This window comes from Gymnodraco acuticeps, unplaced genomic scaffold (genome assembly GCF_902827175.1).
Source record: "Gymnodraco acuticeps unplaced genomic scaffold, fGymAcu1.1, whole genome shotgun sequence".
NCBI lineage: Eukaryota > Metazoa > Chordata > Actinopteri > Perciformes > Bathydraconidae > Gymnodraco > Gymnodraco acuticeps.
Genome location: NW_022990010.1, coordinates 36,254 through 42,253, shown reverse-complemented (window position 1 = coordinate 42,253; position 6,000 = coordinate 36,254). Strand labels below are relative to the sequence as shown.

At 36.4% G+C, this 6,000-nt stretch overlaps 1 protein-coding gene across 1 annotated transcript in view; it reads left to right on the top strand.

Moving 5' to 3' along the window:
- The first annotated feature begins 390 nt into the window (after positions 1–390).
- The window catches only part of kank3 (KN motif and ankyrin repeat domains 3), a 30,909-nt gene continuing 25,299 nt past the window's right edge, over positions 391–6,000 (top strand). Inside the window, 1 exon segment of the mRNA XM_034213127.1 lies at positions 391–501. The gene's annotated coding sequence lies outside the window, so the exon portion shown is untranslated.

The window sequence follows — 6,000 nt, the reverse complement described above, 5'->3', positions numbered from 1 at the left end:
ACTCATTGTGCAGAAAAGCCCGTTTTAGAATAATTTACAAAAGACTGGATTATACTTGTTGTTGATGCATTAATGCCTTCATACTTTAATATTGGTTTTCATAATGGTGGAAATTATTTAAAAACATGTTCATACCGCAGACTAATTTTAACAAAATGGGAATGCCTCTTCTATCATAGTTTGTTTATTTTATTTCGATCTTATAATAATATGTAACTAACATTGCTTAAGACATAGGCTATAGTGCAGTAAAATGAATGCTGCTAATCAAGTCGTATCAAGTAGCATACAACGAGAACAAATAGCATAAAGTAGGCCTACATGTTGTTGTTTTTTGCTGGCGTCTTATTTTGAAAAACAAAACAGGAAACGCGTGCCACGTGTGAGATAGCTTGACATTAGTCAGAGGGGTAGGAGTTTTTTTAAATGTTCTTCTCCTCCCAAACTTTTCTTACCTTCTCGGAAAGTCATGAGAAGTCTCAGTGAGACTGGAGCCAGAAGGTAAGACACAGCCCGAGGGATCCATTAACTCACATGATGCTGATACTTATTGATTCGCTGGTTATTGCATGACTGATCCAATCGTGAACGAAAGACACAACGATTTAGCTGAGTGTTTTAGTTATTAGCTGCTTCAAAGAGTTACGGTGAATTATTGATCACAACTAATGGTATAATTGTCTATACAACGCCTGTAGGACATACCTGAAACACTTTCTACATTTAGTTTTTTGCTGCTGTAAATCTGTGTCCTTGATGTTCTAGTATTACTTTTAGTGTCATAGACGTGTGTATTTATATTCCTAGTGTGCTTTTTATAGTGTTTAAAACATTCATGAATCTTGCCAACATCCTTTAATTAACTGAATAGACACTTATACTTTCTATCTTTAATATCTGTGAAATATGTAATTCGTCATGGGGTTTGGAAATCATATTTCCTCCAAATTGTTCAGAAAAGCTATTTTCTCTGCTATGTTTGTTTTTAAGAATCATGCTTCCAAAGATCTTTTTCCCCTACCTAAACTGTAACTTGACCTTCTTAAAAATAGAAACATATAATTAGTAATTGTATTTATTGATGTTCTGAACAGATGTGGACAAAGTGAAATGCTCTTGTTGGTCATTAATCCCTGATCGTGTTCTTTAAGGCAAATTTAGACACGTGTATCTTTCTGTAATCTACCTGTGTTGCTCCACAAATCACTGCACATCTTTATAAAGTTTGCATTTTTGGCTTTCCCGTGACTTTTAGTGGTTTGTGCCAAACATTTATCTCGTACTCTATCTTCATCTCCCTTTCTCGCATAAATCACCTCTGTTTTTGATGCTTCATAAATATGTTCACATCAATGAAGTTAATATAAACTTATGAAATAGTTTGTGTGTCTGCTTTTAGTCGTAGAGCATTAATCTCTCTCACATACTGTTGTTGTGGTTGTTACATGGGATGGAAATCCCCCTCTCCACCTCCTGTATAGTCAGAAGTGTTGAACCTCTCCCCCCTCCTCACCCTTAGCTGCTCTCTTGTCTGTTATTACACCGTTCATCATCTCGGCCACCTCACTTCTCCCCGAGCAGTTTTTAAAATGTGGTGTTGAATTTTCAGAGGTCGGTCACAGTGAAACAAACAAATCAGTGATTGACTATCATAAATACTGATTAAAAAAAATGACCATAAAAGCAGCAGAAACATCTGTCTTGAATATGGTTACTCCTGTTTTGCAATGGGATTCTGGAAAATGTGGGAAATCAAAACTTTAAGTACAGACTTGGACACATTGACAGATTCACAGGGTTTGACATGGTTAGAAGATCTTATGCTGGCTTGATGGTTGCTTAGAGTCGTGTACAATTTGATCTTTCCCTTAAACAAGTATGGCTATAATCAATATTTTAACGACAACAAGATATCAAATGACAATTGGAAAACAATAAGAAAGGGGTAACTCTCTCAGCTCGTATAGCATTGTTTTAGACATTGTTTCAGGGAAATAATCACAAAATCGACTGTACTAAGCAGTAAACCACATACAAGTACAGTTAGCAAGTAGCTGGTGAACTTGGAGGAGCGTTTAGCACCTGAAGAGCCAGATATCTCTCTCAGGAGCTGGTGGAGGCCAAAAACAGAGCTAAAAGAGAGTGAATATAGGCAAATCCGTCATTTGGAATCAAACTCGACTTCAAATGAATGATAATGTAGCTCTGTAACTACTGCATTTGTATAAAAAAAAAGCAACTAATTGCTAAAAAGTGATTATATGTCAAAGTTAGGCTCATAACTTGTTTCTGCTGCCTCCAAGTGGCAAACAAAATCAGTTATTGAAGTTCTTTAAAAGTCTGCAAAGATGTAAATGAAACCCTAAATAACATTCGGCTAATTTGTTGATTCTGTTGACTGTGTGTATTTCCACAAGTATTGGGGGGGTTATATAAAAGCTAGATGCACATTTGATTTTAAAGCACACGTTTAAGAAAGCGTTTATGATGTTCGCTGATACTGGTTCGACTGCAAGTAATGCAGTTTATGTTTCTTGTTTATGAGTGAGGTTAAATGATAGTTACCATAATGAAAAGAGGGTCATGTTTTGTTTGGTCTTGGTAATAATCATGTGGAGAATGTTGTACAAACTGATTGGATAAAAGGCCACAGAGAAACAATGAATGTTTATTTACTTTAGATAGGAATGTCAGGACGCGCTGGACTTTCTGTTGAACTTCCTCTCTAGCGTCTTATTGTTAAATGAAACAGAAATACAAGCTAGAAGTTGAATATGCCGTTAATGTGTCATTATGAGATGAAGGTTGATTTTTGTCATGTTTTTGAAATGCAACTAAGGCAAATAAATCTGCCCAAATTGATAACGAAACAACCTTCTGTGCAAAATTGGGATGAGTAAGCTGGAAATTGTCCTTTGAATGAGTGTGTATCCCTTAACTTTCTGACGCCCTCTCGGGAAGTGTCTATTTCTGCAACAGGACTCTGGGGTTTGGCTTACTGCTGTCGCCTCCAAAATAGATTCACTGTAAGTTTAGTTGGCAGTGTCAGGAGGTCACTCTGATACTCTTGATTTTCCTTTTCTGCTCATCTTTTTGATTTTGTTTCATAGACACTGGTTCTTATTCATGTTTTCTTCCCCTATTTACACCTAAGAAGAGAAGGAGCACAGTTAATTAGATCAAAACTGAATTAAATGTGGTTGTGTGCTCATACTCATGAGCTTGATAAGATGCATGCTGTTGTATTTTTAGCTCTATTTCGAGTGGTTTTAATTTTAGCAGACTGCAAGCTACTCTTTGGACTGAAGTGACATGACGAGCAAAGATAGAGCTGGACTCACCAGCGTTACATGGACAAACGAAAATGACTTGTTCTTCTCTAGAAATCTGATGGTGTTGCATTCCAAAAGAACCCCTGTGTTAGAATTGACGGAAACTGTCTTTGTTTATATTTAAGGTCAGTAACAATCGGTGTTGTCTTTGTTTTGGATTTCTTCTTTATAATGATCTTCTTCACTGAACGGCATCTCTTCACGAGGACAGACAGACTTCTGGTAGCATTTGCAGCCTTTGAGAATCTGTCAAATAAGATTTTTAAGTTGGCGGGCTCGCAACCTTAAATCTTTTTCCTGTTTCCTCTTTGGTCTCTACAGACAAGCCAAGTTGTTCAACATGAATTTACTGACATCACCTCAATGGAAGTTTTGAAGCAGTTTATTCCTACGCCCATTGTGAAGTACCACTGAGTGCAGTTTTAGGAAGGCATTCAGACATTTGTTAGACGTTGTTGTTTTGAGATACATATTAGACAATGAAACAGTTTGCGTAACATAAGCAATGTTTAAATGGCAAACCAATTGCCTCTCCAGCAGTGGCGGAAAGTACCCCAGTACATTTACTAAAGTAATCTATAATGAAGTAAGTGTACTTTACTGAGTGTTTTTATTTTATGCTACATTGATGCTTTGCTTTACTTAATAGACGCTTTTTGTAATATAATTTAATATATATAAAATCATCTGTAAACTTTTGTTATATATATTTAACAACCCACAATATATAAAGGTTTTAAAAATAAAACAGTCAAATGCTGCTTACACATGAATTAATCAGTATTTATAAGCCAGTAATATAATGTAGAACCCCCACAGATTAACCTTTTTGCGTTTTTAGTATATTTAGCTTGCTAGCTGATATTACTTCTGTCTTTTTGTTCCCCATTAGCCTGACTGGTGTCATTGAAATGAATGATAGGGCTGCACTTTCCTCTAGAGAGTGAAAAGTCCTGTCAAAGGTCAGGCCATTTGTTTATTAGTTCAAAGCTGATAGTGATCAAAATCAGAACATTAATTCCAGGAGAGCTTAAACATATTAATGATCTGCTCTTTGAAAGTCTGTGTTTTGTTTACCTTTATTAAAGCTTAAGCTTCTCTTTTCTTCTCAGGTAACAATTAGTTTTAAGTGTCGGGGCTGTGTGAAACCTGATATCAGCAGGTTTTCATCTGAATTAGCATGCACCCAGGCTTTGGAAAAGGAAATGACCACTTTCAGCTTCATGCCAGATCCTATGATTGGAGTGGTTTTCCAAAATGTCCCTAAAGGAGAAGAAGCTCTTCAGTCCGTCTGCGAGAAGCAGTTGAGTTTTCTTCTTTTAGTTTAGCTAGGAAAAAACAAACTTGTGTTTTGATTTTTGTAGCATATGTTAACAATGGCACCAGAGTTAGCAAGAAGTATTGAGTGATTACAATACATGACAAATACACATAGCAGCATTAGATAAATATCAACTACACACACATTTAATCATATTAAATAGTGTACTGTTTGTTCTTTGTAGCTGGTAAACTGTATTATACTTACAAGAGTTTCGTATACGGTTATTTTCAGTGTTAGTCTTGAGATTGTTGTGTCTGAAACTCAAGCAAACTCTACTGATGTTTTCTTTTGCAGATTGTGTTTGAATTTAATTGTTATCCCAAGACATTGGACATTTTTCGAGATGACAGATTAATGGTTTCAAGAAATCTAACCTAATAATGTGGAATTCAGTTGTCTGATTATTTCCGTCATGAAGTCCTTCCTCCTGACATTTTGAATAAATTCAATCAGCTCTGATCTCTCTTTTTGACTTTAATATAATTAAAGGGTTGTTTAAGGACAGTGCCACTGATATTTTTTAAGTAAATGTCAAAACCAGCAACTTTCCCACTTTCCTACCAAACTTCACCTACTTTCAAAAATGTTCACAAATATAAAGTTCAGGTTTTGAAATAAGCCGAACAATTTCTGAGAAAAAAAGCTGTAAACATATAGATATGAATAGTCATGACATGGCTCAAATGTAACGCCAACAAAGCATGGATAACGAGATGGGCTCCGTAATGCAAAAGGGGTCAGGATTCATTTGAACACGTCATGATAACGTTAAAATGTAACTTTGTCCAGTAATAGTTTTTACTGAATTAAACTTGAACGCATCAGTAAGTAAATCGATGGTACCTCTGTTGAAGTTGGCTGTTGCTCTGTCCACCGACTGCTAACGGCTAACTGTAACTAGCTGTACTCATGCTGATTTCAACAGGGTTTTGTTGTTAAACATTGACCATCGTAAAGGGGAATAAGGGTTTTCGAAATGTTGATATTGACTTGGTTCCGAACTAACAGTTGTCATGCCATCCCTTATACAGAATATCACACAATTTGTCAATGAGCGTCTACCACTGTGGTCCAATCACATGCTCCGCCCTCTGCTATCACCACTGCCTGAGAAACGCTGAATAAAGAACGCAGGGCTAAAAATACCCACACTTACTCAAGAACTTAGGCAGAGCTTGGGAGACAGGCACTGATTAAACCGCTTGCGCACAAATAAGGATGGGAAAACACCGAACTAGCCAATCAATGCAGCTGGGGCTGCTCAATTAATCGTATTTTAATCGCGATTACGATTATGGCTTGCAACGATTACAAAAACAACGTAATCGAAATAAAACGATTATT